This window comes from Gossypium raimondii, chromosome 9 (assembly GCF_025698545.1).
Source record: "Gossypium raimondii isolate GPD5lz chromosome 9, ASM2569854v1, whole genome shotgun sequence".
Lineage (NCBI taxonomy): Eukaryota > Viridiplantae > Streptophyta > Magnoliopsida > Malvales > Malvaceae > Gossypium > Gossypium raimondii.
The window spans coordinates 12,868,905-12,892,346 of record NC_068573.1 but is presented as its reverse complement, the minus strand read 5'-3'; the positions used below and the strand labels follow the sequence as shown (position 1 = coordinate 12,892,346).

Genomic DNA, 23,442 nt, shown 5'->3' with positions numbered 1-23,442 from the left:
GAGTCACATCGTTTTCAGCCAATATATGCTTTCAATAGGTTCTTCAAACTACTTGAAGACTTGGTTGACTAAGGTTTCTATATATGTTGAGAAAAATGATTAAAATAATTTGAATGTGAAGGTATATAGGAATTTCCTGGACTAGTCCCTTGATTACTCGAGGAGAAATTGGGATGATTTTGCAATGAAGGCTTGTAGTAAGTTGATTTTGATCCTTACTCACTTCTATTATGGTTCTCGTTGTGCATGTAACAGATGGATTCTAAGTTTAATGGGCATTATTTGCACATATGAACATCTCCGCAAGAAATACAAGAGATAATTTCAAATTGGCTTGGTTGTTGACCTGGCATGCTAGCATTAAAATTTTTAGTAGAAAAGTTCTGAATCATCGAAGTCATAGAAGATACCTGGGTTGCCAAAGGCGTAACTAGGTCATCTTTGTGAACTTTGGCCACTCTTTTTCCTGTGGCTACTTGAGTAGTCTGCCACTGATAGTTATTGTTAGAGATACTTTTAAGGATCTCATATGTTTCATTATATGATTTCGCAAGAAGAGATCCATTGGCTGAAGCATCTACCACCATCCTTGTATGTGTGTTGAGGTCATTATAAAAGTATCCAATTGAATGTAGTGAGGAATGCCATGATGATTAGATTTCCGCAATAACTTCTTAAATCTCTCCCATGTATCATAAAAAGATTCCTAGTCAAGTTACTGAAATGTGGTGATTTCATATCTTAGCTTAGGATTTGTACTTGGTGGAGAATACTTCATCAAGAATCGTTCAGCCAATTCTTGCCATGTTGATGCCGAATGAGATGGTAAGGGATTCAACCATGATCACACTTTTTCTTTCAATGAGAATGAGAATAACTTCAACCTCAAAGCGTCTTCAATCACTCTAACTAGCTTGAATGAATCACTTACTTCTATGAATATGCAAAGGCGCAAATGTGGATCTTCGGTAAACTTTCCACTAAATTGGCCCACCATTTGCAACACTTAGAACATAGCTAGCTTTAGTTCAAACTGAGGAGCCTCAATTCCAGGCCTCACAATTCCCAGATTGAGTCCATTGAACAAAGACAAAGGATATTGATAGATGGGGCAGTTTCTGTCATGGGCAACAGTGATCAGATTATAAGCGTTGTAAAAAGCTCATTGGTTTTGATTTTTTTGTAGAGGATACAGAATCACCTAAAAATAGAAAAAGAAATAAAATAAAATAAAATTGAACCAAATTGAAAAATAATTATCTTCATAAATAATGACAAATAGAGTCCCTAGAAACAGTGCCAAAAACTTGTTGTCCCGTGATTACGTGCAAGTGTACACGGTCATACAAGTAATAAGTAGAGAGTAAAGAGTAAAGAGTATCATCTCCACAAGGACTGTTCAGTGAATTATTTTCAAAGTTAATTTTAATTAATTTGGTTAAAACAAAATACATGTGGAATAGTAATGATGGAAGTTGTAATTTAAGTTATGAAAGTAATCAAAATTCGTACACTCACAAAATAAAACAACATGCTTTGTAGGAAATAATCAGAACAGGAAATAAATACAATGAATAATATAACGCAACATGAATAGGCTGAAATAAAATATTTTGCTTTAATAAGAATTCATTAGTAGTCTTAAAAAGAATATCACGAATGGTTAGTGGCAATATGAAAATTCATTAAACTCATTTAATTAAGGCATAGGTTCCTTCCGGAGTGCTATTTTGTTCCTAAGTTAATTAGCATATCCCTATGTCAAAAAACTAACTTAGAAATTAGCCTCCCAAGTATTTACACAGTTTATGCATACAAAAATTATCTAATTCACTTACCTACAAATGTTGGTCATACATTCACAAGTACAAACATGAATGAAACCTAAATGAATGAAGCAATCATTTGCACAGAATATTTAGAAAACAAATACCAATGAACTCAAATCAAGATTCATACCCATTTTGAATAAACAAAATTAAGCCATGTCAAATTAAACTAAAAAATATAAAGATGAGGTGAAATCTTGTGTCCCGACACATAAAATAATAATTTAACAGTAAAAAGAAGGGTAAGGAAGAGTAGTTGAGGGGGGCTCTCCACTGCCATTTCACAATGCGAAGAGTAAACAACTAAATGTAGGGAGCTATCTGCGGCTGCTCATTGCGGCTTCCCATGGTGGCTTTCCACCTCATCTTTAAGTTAAAATCACCTAAACATCTTCAAGTCAACCTTCTAGTTGCTCTCATCTTAGCAAGTGATTGCCTTATTTTGTTGAATTCAAGTGTTAGCAAGCCATGAGAAAGGCAAGAACACTCAAAGGAGTTTTTCTCTGAAAATGGATGTGACAAATTATGTGTAAAGTTGTGTTTTGATGAATGAATGATGGTCCCTTTTATAATAGATGATCCCATGCCAAAAATAGTAACACACAACTCTTTCTGACACCACACTTTTTGACACCACTCTTTTATATATAAATTATGCTAATTTTGAGTAAAAAATATAGCACTTTCTGTGGTTTTATTCTTAATTTAATGATATTGTATTATTTTCATGAAAATATGTTCAATTTATGAATTTTATGTTAAATACATGCTATTTTGTTATTGATGGGGATTAATTGGGCTGAGAAAAAGGATGGCAGAATTTTGGTTATATTAGGGTATTAGACAAGTACAGGTTGAAAGATTGATAATGCAGTAACATGGACTTTAATTGGTGATAAGCCATAATGAATTCCAAGGAGGGCCACTATTGCTTAAATTGGAGGCTCAAAACCATTTTCATTTACCCAATTTTACCAAAAAATAAATTTGTGAAATTCACTGTCAAACATAGCAATCTTAGGTCATATATATTGGTGAGAATGAACCCGAAATTGATATTGCCTATCTATGAAAACTTTATGCCAATTCAGTTTGAACTATGAGGTCGAGAGGTAAGTAGTTCTTACAGACTCATTAGGTTAGTTGAACATCGAGAGGTGCAACTACGTTGATGACTAGCTGGTTGAATAGAGCCTTACATAAATAATTCATTACGTAAAACAATTGGATCTAGGCTAAAGGAACTTGCGTAGTCAAAATAAGGGATAGGAGAAGTCGATACATGAACTTAAGAGTAGATTTAGTTTTATCTCAATATATTTAGTTTATTAATATTATTATCATCTTGCCTTCATATTAACATTGCTAATTCGTGACTCAAGTAGATTAGTAATTATTTCCAGTGATTGGCTTGATAACAATTTTCCCCAAACAGAATCCCTTGGGTACAATCCTCGGAGTACTTACCTACCTCGTTTTAACTATATTACAACTAGACCCGTATACTTGTGGACATTAGTACGTCCAGAGGTCGTCAAGTTGTTCGTGCCGTTGCCGTGGATTGCGATGGTGATAATTCTTATTAAATCAATTACTTGTAAATAATATTTGTCAAAAGAAATTTGAGCTAGATAATGTTATAATTTTTATATTCGTTAATTGTGTTTTTTTATTCTTAATTTTTTATTTACCTTGTGGACTAGAAGATTTATTTATGGAAAAATTTGATTACATGTGGTTTAATGATAAAAGGACTTTTTGCGACAACGAATGGAACTACATAACATTGTGGTCAAACGGAGCTATGACAAAGCAATGAAGCGATGATAATGAGTGTGAAGACAATGAGTACTTGTACGAAACTACTAAGCCATCCAACTCCAAAAGATTGTCAAACATGTTAGACATGATGGAGCAGATGAGGACAATGCTGCAAGAAATATTTGAGGCGCTACCTCCAAGGAAGAGGTCATGCAAGATGTTCCTAACCTTGATCTTGAGGATCCCTGTATTATCGTTGATCACCTTAAATTAGACAATAGCATTCAACAAGAGTTTGGGACTAGAGATCATGAGGATAAATTGAATATGGATGAAGTAGTTTTTGATCCAATTGATGTAGAATCAGACATAAAAGTAGAAGTGACAACTAACATGGAGCTTAAATCGTTTCTAAATGGAGGTGTAAAAGACCCAATACATCTTCTGGCCATAGTAGAAAAAGATATCAGCTGAAGATATCAACGAGTTTGACTCATTCTCATGTGATCAGGGAAATAAAGCTTGAGTGACCAAAACTTCACATGACATGAAGAGGAGAAAGGTCGAGGAAATAATACCCAGAAAAAAATTTAGGGTTGGCTCGGATTTGGTACTAAATGGCTTGTAATCTGGATGTCGCATTGGTCAAAAATAAGGCAATATCATTGGAAGCGATCAAAGCGATGTCGCGACATGGCCCCCTAATGTCACAACATCCTAGACAGAACACACCTTGCAACATTGAAGGCCTAAGTTCATCCAAATACTTTTAGACATTCTGTCATCCATAATCGACACTTCTTCTTTTTCTTTTTAATTTTATTACATTATATTTCATATTTCTTTTTGTAGATTTTTTTAGGTACTCTTCTGTTCACTTGGAGCACACAAATCTCGTGATTATCATAACAATAAGAACTTAGCCTACTTAGGGAAGTTTTCTTGTTTGTACTTTAATTATTTTACATTAAAGGCAATATATGTTCTAAAGTATGGGAGGAAGAACATAGGATTAGTTTGTATGTTTTTACTTTGTTTTAGTTAATTATTTATTTACTTCAAAAACCAAAAAAAATATTATTGTTGCATGGTGCTTGGATTATATTAATACTATGAATAGCAGTTGAAGATGACAAAGCATGTAATAGTTCATGCCAAGCATGAAATTTTTATAATATAAGATAATTTGATTATTTTTAAGAGAAATTGATTAGGTTAACTAGTAAAATTGAATAATAGATTAGAAGTACTTAAGTAAGAATGCTTGATGGTGCCATATGAGATATAAGTCTTATAGATAGTCGTAGAAACATGAATGCTTGAATTGATTATTATTTATTTGGTTTAATCTGAGGCATGAAAGAAATAGTGTATGGTTGGATGCTTAGGGATGACCTAAGACATTGTTTGAATAACCAATTCTCAAATGACCATACCTTAACGTTATGAATCCCTAGTCTCCTTATTTGAGCCTAATAACTCCTTTTTTATGAACCAAAAAAATTTAAACCCGAAGACCACACATAAAACTTGAACTCTTCCCTATCCTTGGTCCTTTAATACATTATGAAATAGATGTCAGGCCATAGATATTGAAAGTTTGAATAGACACATCATAGTGGTATAAAAAAAGAGCGAAAAAGGAAAAAAATGTGATACATTGACTATTGGTTAGGCAAAAATGTGCGAAAAAAATCCAGAAAAAGTCAAAATTAAAAACCATAAGAAAAAGTATATAATAGAAACAAAAGCATTATGATTGGGAAAAAAGGTAAAAAGTCAACATGAAAAAAAAGTCAAAAAAGTGAAAGAAAACTGTCATCAATGCACTAAAACTCGTTAAGTCGACCATAGTTGCTAGTATTATATTGTAGGTGAGAGATAAGGTAGGTGAGAGAGGGAGAAAAAAAAGCGATGAGCTTGCATGGGACATTTAGGGGCAAGAGAGGGAACAATGTCATGTGCCTAACTATTTCTAGTGTTTGAACCATTTTGAGCATCTCTTTCTTTAAACTCATATTGCCCTAAGCCTTAGAACGTTACCAGCCTAGAAGACCAATGTAACTTAAGCGTTCTCTATGTATAATGTTCCAGAGTTGCTAACAATTATACTAAATGAATATTTTCGATTCACATAATTGTGTTTGCTACATATATGTTTGATTTATGTTAATGGTGAGATTGTTAGATATTTGGTTATGAGAATTTCTTCTAATTTGTTAGAAATGTAAATTTGTAAAAAATCCTAATTTAGTTTAAAAAGTTTCAAGGCATTGAACTATTAAGATTTAAGTTACATGTGCGATAATAATTGTTATACCTTTAAAATTTCACAACCATGTTCATAGTAGTAATAAAATCCAAGGAACGTCTTCTTATTGCATTCTATGTGTCTAGACTTGGTTTGCTTGAGGACAAGCAAAAAAGTTAAATGTGAGGGAGTTTAGGTGTGAGGTTCTTATTTCCATTGATCTTCACTAACTCTAGCATTTTTAAAGAAAGAAATTAAGTCATTTTTGTGTTATGACACTAACTTCGATATCGTGACATGCTTCCTGCTGTGTTGCCACACACCCCCTGTGTTGCAACATAGTGTATCATCCTTAACCCATATCCGTCTTCAGATTAGGGTTATAGAGTATTACTGTATAAACAAAACATTACAACAAACATTTTAAAACATCAATACAAACATAAAATAAGGCCTTAAATCACATACATATCGACCCCCAAACGAGCCCTTGAAGCCTTAAAAATACTTTAGAAACAATTTAAGGCTAAATTGGAAACAATTGGAAAGTTAAGGAAAAAGTTAAAAAAATTGGACTGCAGGGGTGACACGGTCGTGTGCCTCACACAACTAAGACACACATCTGTGTCTTGAGTTGTGTAACGATCAAAATTGGGACACACGGCTATGTCCCAGCCCATGTCCTAACCCGTGTAACTCTTTGAGTTGGGTCACATGGCTAAGTGACACGCCTGTGTGCCAGGCCGTGTGCTAGGTCATGTAACTGCCTGACTTGGATGCATTAAAACCTACAGGGGACACACTGAGTCACACGAATGTGTCTCAGGCCGTGTGAACATGAGTTTGCCCAAATACAAACTATTTCCAACACGAAACCATACAACCACCTAAAGGCGTCTAGTACATCATATCAAGGCATTAAAACATGACCCAAAGCCTACATAAGATGACCATAACAATAGTCCAAGATCATTCAACCAATATGCCATATAAGGCACCTCAATATCAATTACCAAAACCTGCCACATCATGCAAACTTTACCGGTTACATTCATCAGCTACCAAATCCAAAAACCTAATAAACATATAACCTGAAGTAGCTCCATGACTAAAACCATCAAATGATACCAATAAACCATTCTCATTAATTATCAAAAGTGACCAAAAGTACCTTCTAAAGTAAGCATAATAACCTATTATGCATATATGACATCAAAACACAAACACATCTAGTTATTATATACACATTCTTCAAATACCATTTTATAACATCCTAAATATATTTCAACCTAAAATTCAAGTACTTAAGTTTACACATGCCACAACCCTAGGAGATACAAAAACTACCGAAGTCATAGGTTACTGTGAGCTGAAGGTTTGATACGTCCAAAGTGTTAGCAACAATGATCTACAAAACAATCCACAAGAATGAATAATCTTATAGAGCTTAGTAAGAATGTAGCATATCCTTTAATCTAACAATAAATTGAATACGATTCATAAATTATTCAATTCAGAATTATTGAAGTCTAAACAGGGTACAAAAGTACATCCAGGGGTACCAAAGTACAAATAGGGGCACGTATGTAAGATTCATGGGTATTAAAGTACAAAAAGAGGCACGTATGTGCAATTCAGGAGTACCAAAGTACAAACAGAAGCACGTATGTACAATTCGAAGGTACCAAAGTACAAACAGGGGCACAAATGTGTAATTCAGGGGTACCGAAGTACAAATAGGGGCACGTATGTGCAATTCATCATTGTTCTTCTAAAAACATAACAATTAAAGCATCATAATACAAGTACACAAATAGAAATTAATTACGTATTAAAAAACTACGAACTTACCTCGACAATATGACTGTAACAACGAAGTCGATTAATCCAAGGCTTTAGCTTTTCACTAATCTAAATTTGTATGAGGTCTATCTTGATCTAAATAGAAAAATTCAATCCATTTGATACCTCTATTATTCAATTCAATCCATATTTCATATTTTTGCAAAATTACCATTTTACCCCTAACCTTTTAACTTTTCAAAATTTAGTCCTTAAGCTTTCAAATTGGAATCTAAGCATTTTCATCATTTTCTCAGGCTAGATAATTTCTCTAGGGACCTATATAAATCTATAAAATTCATCATTTCACAAGCTTACCATGAACTTTTATCATTTTTACCAATAAGTCCCTAAATGTCATTGTTATCAAAAATCACTTTACAAAACTAGTTTATTTATCAATAAAAACTCATAATCTTCCATTAAAAATCAAGAATCATGCAAGAAAACTCATGGAAAAACCCTAAATACTTAACAGTTTTACAAATTAATCCTCGAGCTACGTAGGTTAAGCTACGACTTCAAAAACATATAAATCATTAAAAACGAAGTTGAAATTCATACCATGCAAGCAAAATGACCTAGCTGAATACCTAGAAAGCTTCCATAGTGTTTCCTTCTTTTAATTTCGGTGATGGTTCAAAAAAATGAGAAAGAATAAGTGATTTTGCCATTTAGTTTAATTCTTATTTATCAAAATACCATTATAACCTTTAAAATATTGAATAATTTCATCAAAATCATGCCATGCACATCCACTAACTTTATGAATGGTTTAGTTACCACCTAAGCCCTTTCACTTTAAAATTTCAGAGCTATTTGACACCTTAACTAATAGAACTCTACTTTTGCACCTTTTTACGATTCAGTCCTTTTTATGCAATTAAACATGTAAACGTCAAAATTTCATAACAAAATTTTTAAACGACCTTAGTAACATTCCATAGACATTAAAATAATAAAAAAATAATAATCTACTCGTCAGATTTATGGTCTCAAAACCACTATTTTGATTTCACTAAAACGGGCTGTTACACATATCCCCTGCGTAGCCAAAAAAAAAAATCTTGTACATGATAATTATGTTTTGGAGGGAAACTAGGTGTATTTGTCCTATTCGAACTCTAAGTAATTCAAGTACAATAAAATTTTTATTTTAGCCTATATAAAGGCCATTGTAATAAGTTTAAACATATAATTTTAGGGGTGACAAAATTATTCTTAGGTTTTTACTTCATTCTTAGTTTTCACTTAGGTTATTTTCATGTTCTTGTAATGGAAAGACCCTATTCCAAAGTGAGACTTTTGCGAGTGGAGATTGTTCTGGAACCACACTTTCATCTATAAATCTATGAGCATCTATTTTCCTTATTCTATTCTTCTTTAACATTGCTAGTTAAATGTCTGTGTAAATATTAGAATCAATGTATGTTTTATAAATATTTCACATGTTTCAATTGTTTTAACCTAATTAATTTATTAAAGGAGCAGATAAGTTGAATGGGAAAGGAAGAACCTAAAACCCTAGGTTTGATGACCCTAGGAAGTCATATAGGTGAGAATGAACCCAAAATCAGTATTTCCTTTTCGTGAAAACCTTACCCTTATTCGGTTTGAATTATGAGTTTGAGAGATAAGTAGTTCTTGCTGACTCATTAGGTTAGTGGAACTCTGAGAGGTGTAACTAGTTTGATGACTAGCTGTTGAATAGAGCCCTACATCAATAATTAATTAGGTAAAACAATTGGATCTAGGCTAAAGGAACTCGTGTAGTCGAAACAAGGGATAAAAGAAGTCGATAGATGAACTTAGGAGTAGATTTAGGTTTATCACAATTTATTTAGTTTATTAATATTATTATCATCTTGCTTTCATATTAACACTACTAATTCGTGACTCAAGTAAATTAGTAATTGTTTTCAGTGATTGGCTTGATAACAATTTCCCTAAACAACATTCCCTTGGGTATGATCCTTAGAGTACTTACCTACTTTGTTATAACTATATTATAACTTGAATCGTATAGTTATGGACACTGCCTCAATTCCATATATTTTGTAGCAGTATTCACACTTTGGACATTAGTACGTCTAGAGGCGATCACTAGTCTGGTACAAACAATGTATATATTGTTATCTTATTCTCTAATTAAATTATTTAGTTGGCCTGATGAGGACTAGTCAAGATTGGACAAAAAATTCTGAATAAGAAAGGACATGCATTTAAGATGAGAGAGAAAATTATTAGTCGCAAGTACTGATGGAAAGTTAGTGGAAGGAAATAAGTTTGTCCACTGAGTTTTCCTTCCATGTGCACCCATATAAAGCTTACCTTAGCTTCCTCAACAAGTTCTGTATTTTCTTTGGCAATTCATACTTCCTTTCAGCAAATTTTCTTTGTGTTTTCTGGGAAAACGATAGAGCCAAGACCTACTTGAAGTGTTAAAGTTCGCTATAATTAGCCAACTTCACCATTGTGAATCCTGGTAAATAATGATGAAACTCTAATTGTTTTCATGATTGCTTACGAAACCCTAAGGTTTCATCCTTGAGGGGAAGACTAATTATTTAGGAAAGGAAACTTTCAGATTATGGGTTTCCTGATTAAGTGTTCTTGAAAGATTATTTAGTTATTTTGAAAAACATGATCTGATTAGTTAACTATTTACGTTATAGCTCAAGAAACTCTCGAAAGCTCTTGAGCCAATGGCAAGGGACCTACTGTTTATTCTTTGTTGCATCTTCTGGTGAATTCCTTCATACCTTGTGTGTGCATTGTACATAACTGGTGAAAGGTATGTTTACCTGACTGGTGAAAGGTCTAAATTTGCATGTTTGTGTAAGAAATAAAAAGGCCTTACTTCGTGCTGAGTCATTCCCTATTTTACTTTGGAAAAGGAACCATATGGTCAAAACAAAAGAAGTGAATTCATGGCATTGCCTTAAATTCAAGATGCATTGAAGTGACAAAACACAATACATGAACGATGTTATGTAGCCTATGGTAAGGCAAGTGTAATGCAAACCAGATTGGCAAAACATAATAGAGGAAAAAAGAACAAACGAACGAACATTACAATCTCTAAACACGTGTAACAACCCATTTTTTAGTGGTGTCAACAATAGTGCTTTCAGGGCCACAAATTTGACGAATAAGTCCATAAATATTAAATAATAATATTTACGAGTCAAAAATAGTGTAATAAAAAATTTTCATTTAATGATTTATGTTAAATAAAATTATATTTAGCTTCAAGTGGTATGTCCCAAAATTCAAGTGGTTTTAGAAAATGAGGTATCTGGACCTCGTTTCTATAAACAGAGCCATAAGTATTTTTTTAAATATTTATGGAGTGCAATTTACGATGTAAAACCTAGTCACTATTGGATTATATTGATTAAATGGTTTAAGTATTAAATGAGGGAGGTTTTATATTGAAATCATACCAATTGAACTATTAGTGGACGGTTTTCGGTAATTAAGTACTTGAAATTTGATTAACTTTAAAAGGTCAAAATTGTAAATTATAATTAAATGAAAATTAAAAGAAACAAAATGCCAAAAGTGTTATCATCTTCTTATTTTCTCAAAAACAAACCGAAACCTCTGTGGATATCTTGGGAAAGCTTTTGGCTAAGCTTATTCTTACATGCATGGTTGGTAATCATCACCCATTTTTAGTAATTTTTATATTTTTTTGAGCTCGTATTAGCTTAATCTAGCTAAATCGAGAGTCAATTGTTAAATTGTTAAATGTTTAGAATTTTTCCATGGATGAATTTTTAATGTTCTTGAAATTTTATGATAGATTATTAAGCTTTGTTGTTCAATTTAAGTATTTTTGTTAAGTAATTTTGATGATTTTTAAGTTTATGAACTTATTTATGAAAATGGTAAAATTTAAGGAAGATATTGTAAATTTTGGATAAATATGGGCTCTTATAAGGTTACGCAAAAATTGGCTAGCATGATTTATGGTTAACAATGGTGAAATTGCAAGTTTCAGGTTTAGGAACTAAATTGCATAAAAGGTAAAATTTGAGGAAAATTTTTAAATTATCATTATGACGGGTTATATGTTAAATTAATTATTTTGAATCGTGGAACAATATTAATTGAATAAAAATACTTATCTATATCAAGAAAAGACTCAAACAGACACTAATCACGGGAAAGCCAAAATAGCGAATTAGTCGTTGGATCACATTAGGGCATCGTTTCGGTACATGTAAGTTCGCATAGAGATTAAATTTTTCATTTGATGTTTTGGATGAGTTGCTATGTATAATTATGTGAATGGTAATCCTAATTTGATAATTGATATTATGGATATGGTTGGAAGGTTAGTTGACTTAAAGTTGTAATTTATAAATGTGAAATTCATGATTGTATACAGAAATGTTATAATACGATTGAAATAACGAAATGGAGACGTAAAAGTCCCATTTGAACCTTGTGAATACTTAGGATACGAATGACATGTTATTATGGTTATACGATTTCGGATGCTGGTCTTGAATGTCCTACCGATGACTAAGATCCTACATTTGTTGCGGATACTCCAAGCTCATGTGAGTAGCATCATGTAGATAACATTCCAACCTACAGCTCGTGTGAGCAGGCCCATTTCATAGCTCGTGTCAGCACTAATGAAAAGGAAAAGTTATGGTAACATGAAAAGGCATACTGTGTGTGAGTGTTCCCGGAGTATCCAATGTTATTCTATATGGTTCAACGGGTAAGAAAAGGTTAACGGAAAGGCATGTAAAAAAATTTAATGATACTAATGTTCATATGACAGGAAAAGGTGAATATGCATATACAATATGGGAATGGTTTATAATTTATCGAGTGATGGATGAAATATGCATGGAATCTATTTATTAATATATGTTATGTTTTACAGATGTATTGTTTATTTACTAACTATTAACCATATGATTTCAAATGGAAAGTATGTGTAAAGAATATATGTATAAGTGATGGATTATGGATGAAGCCTAAATTTTATCATGAATTATCCATGAGTACTTGGGATTTATAATTAATATATCTACTAACCTTATGAGATGTTGTGTATAGGAAAGGAAGTTTGGCATACGACTTGATGAGAGTAGGTTTGGTTGTTTAATTTAATATGATTGGTAAGTTAAGCTTCACCTATACAAATTTACTAAGCATTAAATGCTTACGTAACCATTTCCTCTGTCTTGTAGATTATCAGAAAGCTCAACAGGTTGGAATCTCGTCGTAGTATTGTCACACTATCTATTCGTCATATTGGTATTTATGGTTATTTTGGTTAATGTTTATAAATGGCATGTAGTAGGGTTATAAGTTTAGTCTTGGTAATTGGTTCATTTTTAAATGCTGTGAAGTTCATTCATTTTCATATCCTTCGACGAAAGCTTAAATGATGTGTATTCATATGAGACGATAGTAACTATTCATGCCCACTTGTGAGTGGAAGAAGTTGATTTTGTGATATGTTAGATATGGTTATTTGGCATGTATAGGGTCTTTTATAATGATAATTCATGAATGTGTTAATGGTGTGATGGCATGTAAATGGTTATTGATGATATCATTTGGTAGATAAGTGAAGTAGGTTTTTTGCTTGAAGTATGGCCATATTGATTTCTTGATTAATGATGTTTTGATATGTATATGTGGTGCATTGAGTGGCATACTAGTTAGATGAAATAGGATGTTTGAAATGGTATGTTTACGAGTGTTTGAATGATGTTTAGGTCAATTGAATGGTTGCACAAATGGGATGCATGGTTAGGTGTGTTTTGGCCTTAAAATGGCATGTTTTTAAGGTCAAAATATGGATCACATGGCATGGGACACAGGCTGTCAAACACGGTCATGTGACCCAACTCAAAGAGTTACAAAGGTAGAAACACAGGTTGGGACACAGCCGTGTGTCCTTTGTTCGATTGTTACACTGCCTGAGCTATGTCACACGGCCTGGCCACACATCTGTGTGACCCCTATTTTAAAATTTTGTATGTTTTTCCCAAATATTCTATTTTGTTTCAAATTAGTCCCGGATGACTTCTAAGCTATTTTTATGGCCTCAAAGGCTCGATTTAAGGACAAAGTGCATATGTTTGATTCGTTTGTGCTGAGATTAATTCATTTAATGATATGATGTTAGATGTTGTTTTGATTGTTCGGTAATGATTCGTAACCCTAATTCAGTGACGAAGACGAGTTAGGGGTGTTACAACACAGACCAGGGTTTTTGGCTAGCACGAAGGAGGTTGTCTGCCTGAATGCATGGGCGTAGTGTATGTGCCAAAGTGAGTCTTACTCTATTAAAGCTTGTGCAAGTTTGGTATTCACCAATAGGCAAGCTACATGATGTCAGTCTGTGTGGTGTCTTCGCCAATAGGCGAATTGTAAGTCCCACTGAGTTGGGAGGAGTCCCTCTGTTTGTGTGAGGTATAGATATTCTGATGTTGCTTAGGAAATCACTAAGTTCTATGAACTTACTCCGTTTATCTTCCCTTCTCAAAGTCCCTAAAAAAATAAAGGAACCTTCATAGACTATGCTAGAGGATGCATTCTGTGTGAGGCTTATAGTGATTTTGTATTATGCATCACCAATTCACGTCAAGGCTTGAAATCTAAAATTGTAACTAAAATAGTATTTGCCAATTAACACCCTTGCCTTAAATCTTTACAATAAACGTTTTTCTTTTAAAAGTGTTTGGACCCTTAAACTTAAATGTTTTATTTATTACTGCTATAGCAAATACCTTTTTGTTTTGTTTTTATTGTAAACTTGAGGTTCTGCCAATTACATTACTGTAAGGAAAAGAATTTAAGGCTGTAACACGCCATTCCTACATCCTTATTAAGGGTTGGGAATGGGGTACTACAGCTCAGGTTTTAGAAACACAAACCTTAATCTCCGACCTATTTGTTAATGCCTTTATCTTTTCCTTTCCGTTTTGAGGAATTTAGGTCGACATTAGCTACACACCAAATCATCAATACACAATCATTTTCACATCCAATTGCTAATTTATGTGACTTCTGCATTCTATTCAATTTATTCCTTAAAATCGAAACTAACATAACTTTCAAATTAAGCCTCCAATTTTTATACCAATTTCTTTCTAGACCTAATTTAACTTCCTATTTTTATTTCTACCACAAATTTTAAAATTTGTGCAATTTAATCCATATTGCACAAAATCATCTATTGGCTTTACAATTTAGTCATTTTTCAATACTAAACTTATAATCTATCAAATTGGTCCTGGAAACTTTAATTACTCAACAATGGTAAGTCCACAAACTTTAACAGTAATGAAAAATACAACATGGGTCAACTATCTTGAGTTCTGGGGATTTTAAAAATATAAAAATTAGAAGCAAATGACTAAATTGAGCATATCAATTGAAGCTTAAAATTTTGAAAGACCCTAGCTGTGCGTCCTTAATTTTCATCTCTTATTCGGTTAGCTTGAAGAAAGATGGAAAAATGATTTTGGTTTTCTTCCATTATCTTATTTTATTATAATTCTTATGTTTTATTCTATTATGAATTAATATAATTTATATAAAATACATTACCATCCATTGTTTAATTACTTCATGAGTCCCTCGATCAAGTTCTAATTTATAATTCACTAACAATTAAATTTTTGAAACTTTTATGATTCAGGTCCTTGTATCATAATTAAGTACTAATTCAATAAAATTACTCAACTAAAATTCAATCCACTTTTAATATAACTCCGTAAACATTTACTAAAAATATTTACAAATTCGGTTTACGAAAATGGGGTATCAAAACCACACTTTCTGACACCATTAACTTTCGGATCGTTACAATTTCATGATGTGTTTTGTCAAAAAACTAAAAGGGAGATTGTTGGGACCTTAGCTATCACATATCTGAAGTTTCTTCTCATGTTCGACAAGTTCTTGAACTACATGTTTTTTCATTATGCACTATCCCTTATTTAAACAACTTTTTTGATGTACCTTTGGACAACAATCTTGACACACCTTCAAGACAGCTCAAGTGCAGTATCAAGTTGACATTTTTTACATTGAACTTCGTAATGTGTTACACTATCAACATATGATACTTAGGCCATGTTTTATTATATTCTTAATAATGCTGATCAAATTTGAGAGAGGAAGAGGAGGAAGGATCGATTTTTATCATCTCATACCTTATCCTTATAGTCATCTTTTTACTTGGAGATCAAGTTGGAAATTTTACTTGTATATGAAGGATGTTATAAGATAGATACTCAAGATAGTTTGAAAGATAAAATCAGTGTAAAATTGATGATAAATCTTATCCAAAGGTTGAATAGATGATGACCTGAAGAATATTATAAATAGGATCTATTGCAATACATGTTGTTGTGCTTGCAGGAGTGCTTTTGGTTGGTTATTTGTGTGTCTTTTCCTTGATATTTTTTCTTGTTTGTGTTAGGAATTTTATTGAAGAGTAAACCTTGTTGTAAAGAAGGTTTTGGGTGAGTTATTTGTAATAATTGGGGCCATTGTTTGGGCTACAACTATTTCTTATGCAAAGGTAGATTGGGCTTAAGCCAATAAGTGATCCAAATGATTGCTGAATAAAATAATTTCCTTAGCGAGGCTCCATAGAGTACGATTATTTTTTGAGATGTGTCAACAAATTTTCTGTACCTATTATTCTATTGGAAAAAATCCAGTTTGAAAATGATTTTCTTGCATAGCAAAAATTTAAAATTTTGAGATTCGACATGGTTTGTGATATTTATAGTAATAAACCTTTAACCAAAATCATACTTGTGTTTTCGGATAAGTAAATCCTTTATGTTTTTCAGCTTTCAACCAAATTCTCGTACCACAAACTACTTCTAGTGTTGACTCGAATTCCTTCAAGTGTGAACTCGAACCAATTGAGTCAAAGCACAGAACTAGAAAAAATTTTCTTTTCCAGTTGGGGTTAAAACAAAATTTTACTCTTCTTTAATAGAAACTAGTAGAATTTTTATTTTGTAAAATTATATTTAATAGTTGAGAATAAATTCTCTCAATTTTTTGGTAGAGTAACAATACCTTAAAGTTGTTGAAATAGTTTTATCGATACCATTTATTTTTTGGGAGAGAACATAGAACCTTAACTCCTAGACCCTAAAAAGACTTTCTAGTCCAACTGGGAGAGAAAGAAGGGCTAATAGGGTGTGTTTCCCCTCATAGGTATTATTGTGATTATTTAGGCCTCTCATTGTATTCAACCCAATTATATGTGTTTTTTTGGACTTTTAACTCGTCACTTTATAATTTAATCTAACCCAATACATATTTGTAATAACTCGCTCGATGGAGTCCCTGTAATTGGTTATTGTTCGACATATAGATGGTAATTGAGGATAAATTTGAGCAAGTAAAATACTTGTACTGACTAAGTATAGAATTCTATGTAATTTTCCATTCGAATAACTCCTAATTTTGGCAAGCTCTAGGGTTTGACAGACTCCTTTGTTAAGTATCCACCCACCCTAGATGCTTTGGGCGAACTCGTTAAGTTCAAAATTGTTTAGAGTTGTTTACTATTTTAGTGTCTGATGATTTGGTTAGTCAATTTGAGATTTAGTTAGAATTGAACTAGACTACTATAGATTATAAGACCTAAATTTTGTTAAGAGCACTTAATCATGGGAATCAATAATGTTAGTGGAATTATCTAATTTTTCCACTAATCTTTGTCTCTATTGCTTAAGTATATAAGGATAGCGGTGGTGTTTTTGAACACTTTTACTTCTTCTTCTTCTTTCTAGATTTCCTTTGAAAGTTTTTGAAAACCTATGTTTAGAAAACTTCATTAGAGTAAAGGTTTAGAGTACGTAGCTAACTTCTACACTTTTACGTGGCTAGCATGAAGTTCGATGGTCTGAGTTCAGTTATATGAGCATACAATATATGCCCATGTGTAAAGTAAGTTGGCATACTAAGTCTTTCTTAGGCTTGGTGGTTGAAGAAAGACTGTTTGTTAGAAAGACTAGGCCTGACTATTGTTGATATTGTGAGCTGACTATTTTTTTCTGTATCATGCATTACTCTTGGGGTGGAGTACAAATGTATTTTGGAAATGATCTGTATAAAGAACAACCAATTTGATAAGATATTATTTTTATAAGAACCTTATCAAATTTTAATATCTGGATTTTAGTTATCATATTATGTTTAATGAAGTTTACTTATTTAAAACTTATACGCCAGATGATTTGAACATTATTTTGAACTGCCAATGATGTCATTTAAACCTTTGTATTGAATTAACCATGACATGTTTTATATTTACAACTTTGTAAAATATTGTAAAGCTTCTGCCAAATGTTTTAAAGTTAGTTTGATTTTAAGTGTGACACATCATACTCGGATCCAATTATCAGGCCAATTTTGGCATGTTACAAGTTTGGCATGAAAGCCGAGGTTGAGTCAATTTTTTGAAAACTGAATGTTGTGTCATGCCTCATCATGCATGATACAACTCTGGCTTAGTCCCTGTATTTTGAACTAATCTGAATTTTCTTTTAGTGTTGATAGTAATATCTGAAGGATCAAAAGAAGCGACCAGTGAAGAAATTGAAAGTCATGTGCTCCCTGTCCCATAGCAAGCACCTGCAACTCGTAATGCTGTCAGAAATGTCTTCTTTACAATGACAACACAAATTTTTGACCAATTTATTGGAAATATTCAAGCACCCAAACCTCAATAACCTTAACAATCACAACCAGAATTGTTACACCCAACACCAACTACACCACCAGTACTGATTGTAAATCTATCTAAAGGAGATCATGTGAAGGAGATTCGCAAGAAAGGTGCTAAGGAATTTCTAGGTGACAAAGGTGATGATCCCATTATGGTTGAGCACTGGTTGTCTCAAGTTTGTAGAGTGATAAAGAAATTGAAATGCACGCTAGAAGACAATCTCTTGTGTGTAATATCATTGTTGGAAGGAGAAGCCTATCAGTGGTGGGAGACATTGACCAGTATGACCCTTGAAGAGATGATTGATTGGAAATTATTTCTGAAGTACTTTAGAGAAGGATAAGTGAACCAAATGTATGTAGAGCAGATGAAGAAGGAAGTTTTTCATCTTAAATAAGCGAAGATTTCTGTGATGGAATATGAACGAGAATTTGTTAGACTCGGTGATTATGCTAAGAACATGTTCCAGTTAAAGAAAGAAATGCGTGACAAGTTTGAGTGGGGCTTGTGAGATGAAATTCATTCTTTGGTAGTAGCTTCAGAATGTAAAATTTTAGCAGCTATGATAGCTAAAGCTCATAAAATGGAAAAAATTATTTGGGATAGTAGAAAGAACTTTGAAAGAGAAAGAATGAAGTGTGGAATGTCTAGCCCTCCGCCTCTAACAAATTTCAAGAAGCCCAGAGATTATACTTTTTTAACATCAAGAAGAGATTCACAACCTATGAGTTCTAGCTGTTATTTCTATTGTTTGGCGTATAGACTAGTTTTATGAATAGGATTATTTCTATTGTATTTGCTAGAAAATTGTTAGTTAAGGGCGCAAACTCTTACTTGGCATGCATTATGGATTCATTTGAAATGAGAAAGGATATCAGTCAAGTTCCAATTGTAAGGGATTTCTCAAATGTATTTCCAGGAGAGCTCTACGGATGCCACTTAATAGAGAAGTGGAAATTTCAATTAACTTGGAATCTAGTACAACACCTATCTCCTATACTCCGTACAGAATGACACCATTAGATTTGAAAGAGTTGAAAGCATAGTTGCAAGATCTATTAAACAGGGGATTTATACGATCGAGTGTGTCACCATAGGGTGTGCCAATTTTGTTTGTGAAGAAGAAAGATGGAACACTACACACATGTATTGATTATCGCTAATTGAATAAGGTAATTGTGAAGAATAAATATCCTCTACCATGGATTGAAGATTTTTTTGACCAACTATATGGGGCTATGATTTTCTCTAATATTGATCTGCGATCTGGATATTATAAAGTGAAGATCAGAGGTGATGATGTCCCTAAAGATATATTTCTATTAAGGAATGGCCATTATGAATTCTTCGTCCTGCCTTTTTGTTTAACAAATGTGCCTGCAATATTCATGGACTTGATGAATACAATGTTTTAGCCATATTTGGATCAGTTTGTTATGCTTTTTATTGATTATATTTTTGTTTACTCTCATAATGAAGCTGAAAATTTAAATCAATTTATGGAAAGAGTGTGAAAAAGACATTCAATTTTAAAAAGAGGAACTGTTTTGTAGAAGGGTTTAATTTAAGAATAGCTTTAAAACCAGCCCATTTTTCCCCATTTTCAACCTATTTTGATGTGAAAGACAAAAAAAAGGGAGAAACACACCTTTTCTTTTTGTCTTCCATTAAAGAGAAAACCCCAAAATTTCATCCTTCAATTTTTGGTCTTTATTACTCCAATCTATTATTTTCTAGCATTCTTCAAACATAAAAACCCCTTTGAATTCAAAGAAAAACACCAAGAACACCATTAAGTTCATTGATTGTTCTCCAAGTGAGTTTTTCTAAATTTTTAATCAACCCTGAATCAAGGTAATGTTTTATTTTCCTAAGAGTTTTTCAAGTAATTTAGTAATTTAAATCTAGCTTTAAGTCAAATTTTGGGTCGTTGATGGTGAAATTTGAGATTTTGAATGAAATAATTGTTTCAAAGTGTTTTTCAACTTGTTTTGTTATGATTAGATGGTTTTTGAACTCTTCTTAAAGTTTTGTTAAAGAATTCAAAGGTTTTGTTGAGTCTTGTTAAGAATTGGTCATGTATGTCAAATCTTTAGAACCAAGAATCTGAGCTACTTAGGGTGGTTTGAAGGTTGGGAGCTATTCTTAGATGAGTAATTAGACATTTGGAATTGGGTTTAAGCAATGGGAATGAGTAAGGATTAAGATATATGAGTTTTGAGTTTGCTAGTCGAAATTTCAATTTCAAGAAGAACTAACTTAGACCAGCATTGTTGCTTGTTGAGATGTGTTTATAGCTTTGAACTAAATGTGTTTGTTGTGTGATTTAATTTGTTTGTTGTGTGATTTAATTTGGTAAAGCTTTGGAATCGTTAAGATCTTCTTCGAGGACGAAAAAAAGGTAAGGAAATAACTAGTTTAGGCTTACGACAAATAGGCGAAAACTTGAACTATAACAGCCCATTTTTCAGTGGTTTCAGGACCACAACTACGGTGTATCAGTTCATAAATATTTGTTATTTAATAGTTACGAAGTCATTAGTGTCGTATTAAAATTTGGTTAGGAAATTTTATCGTTTGGATAGTTAATTATGTAAAAAGGACTAAATTGCAAAAAGTAGAAAAGTAAATTGCAATTAGTTAAGGTTATCAAATAGCTATAGAAAAATAAATTAAATTACTAATATGGTAATTAAACCATTTCTTTTCATAGTGGATGATAGTGGATGAAATTTGAATGAAATAATAAAGGGTTTAATAGTAATTTAGGTAATTAGTAAATTTATAACAAAATCAAATTGTAAAAAAAAAAGCTCCATCTTTTTCATTTTTTTTTCTTTCTAAACACAAAAACCCTAGAAACTTTGAAGGAAGCTTCGGTTGAGCTTTAGTCCATCTATTTCGTGAGTAAATCTCACTTGTTTTTAGTATTTTTTTGTTTTTGAGCTCGTATTAGCTTGGTTTAGCTAAATCAAGGACTAATTTGTAAAAATTCTTGAAGCTTTATGGAAGAATATTGAGTTTGGTTGTTAGTTAGGACTATTTTGTAAAATAGTTTTTGATGAATTTATTGTTTAAGGATTTTACTGTTAAAGTGGTAAAATTCCAAGGACTTGATGTGAACTATAAATATAGGTTGTAATGAGGTCCTATAATATTCGGCTAGGCTGGATTTTAAATAAAATTGGTTAAATTGCATGTTAGGGGCCTAGGGACTGAATTGCATAAATGCAAAATGTTGGGGGTAATTTTGTACAAATGCCTAAAATGACTTAATTGCATAAAATGATTTAATTTTTTTGTAAGAATTAGTCAATTGAATGAAATTATTATTCTAGATCAAGAACGAGTTGATAATCATGGAAAAGAGAATGTTATGGAATAGTCCCTGTACTTTTGACATCGCTGCAGTTTAGTCTGGTAAGTTCGTTCTGTTTAATTGGAATACAATTTAAATGCTTGTTATATAGACTTAGTTATGTTTAAGTGTCTGGTGTGTTCTGGATGGTTAACAGTGTACTCGTATCCATATATCGTTCATCGGGCATTGTTTTATTGATCTCAGAATGTTATTAAAATCTAGGGAATTATTTTGTGCCGTCGTGGACCATTACTCACCATTTATGACCTGTGATTTATAGGAACTTTGTTAATAACCTTTTTATTTAAATAATTTTCTTAAATCGGTAAGCTTTATCATTTAAACGATGAACTTACTAAGTTTTATGTAAGCTTATTCGTGTCATTGACTCTTTCCTTGTAGATTACTTTTTGTGGAATTCAGAAGATCGGATCAACTTGAAGAATCACACTATCCGCTGACTTCTTTGGTAGATGTTGAATTTAAATTATCTTATATGGTATGTAATAGGACCATTTGATCATGTTTGTAATGGTTCATAAGTATTTTGTAAAGTCTACGTGTTGTGCTTTTTATATTGTGGTTTAAGCAACTAAATGTTTAATCCTAAGAATTTAGATAAAAATGAACACATTTTGGGTTATTTTTGGGCACAGACGGCTTGGGACACATGCTGTCACACAACCTTATGTCTCACACGAGCAACCCGCACAGGCATGTGCCCCGAGCGTGTTAGGTGTAGGATTCACACGGGTTGGCACACGGCTTGAGACATAACCGTGTGACCGAAGTTAGCACACGAGCGTGTGGCGTAGTCACACGAGCTTGTGGGATAGCCACACGACCAAGTCTAAAGCCACAATGTCTGGGTTATGTCACATGGCCTAACCACACGTTTATGTGACCCGAGTTTTGAAAATTTTCATTTTTGTCCCAAATCTCCTATTTTCTTTCGAATTGGTCATTGGTTGTTCCAAAACTATTTTTTAGGCCACGTAGACTAGATTTAAGGGCCATAGATGAATTATTTATTATAATCTTAATTATTTATGAAATTTTGTTAATTATTCTAGTAAACATGATGCTATCGATTATTGATTGTTCTGAATTGTACGGTAATATGTCGTAACCCTAATCCAGTGACGAGTACGAGTTATGGTTGTTACATTTAGTGTTATCAGAGCTACGGTTTAGTCGCTTCTTGAACTAAACGTAGCGTAAAGGAAGTCTAAAAATTAAATGACATATAAACCTGTAATAGTGTAATATTAATTGATCTGATCAAACCTCAATTTTCTTGTAGATTTTAAAGATGTCATATGATCCTAATCGTGATGAAACTCATGAAGTTAACAATAACATTCTAACTACTGATACTAGAGCTAGTCATAGAATACCAATTCCAAAAATGTTTGAAAACGAGGTTAAAAATATATTCTTCGATTTGATGGGTCAATGGTTCAATGAGTTTATGAGAAATAATTGTAACAACTCGTTTGTCAGTGGTGTCGAAAACAGTGGTTTCAGGGCCAAATCCTTTAAGTAAGCTCGTAAATGTTATTATTTAATATTTGCGACTCAAATATGGTATTAAAATAAATTTTTAATGGGTAATTTATGTTATTTCAATGAATAATTAGGTTCAAGTGGTATGACC

General features: G+C 32.5%; 1 non-coding gene across 1 annotated transcript; it reads left to right on the top strand.

Annotated features, from left to right (window-relative positions):
- The first annotated feature begins 641 nt into the window (after positions 1-641).
- Positions 642-748, top strand: LOC128032996 (small nucleolar RNA R71). Its single transcript, XR_008189332.1, has one exon. It is a non-coding gene; the product is annotated as a small nucleolar RNA R71 (small nucleolar RNA).
- The last annotated feature ends 22,694 nt before the right edge of the window (positions 749-23,442 follow it).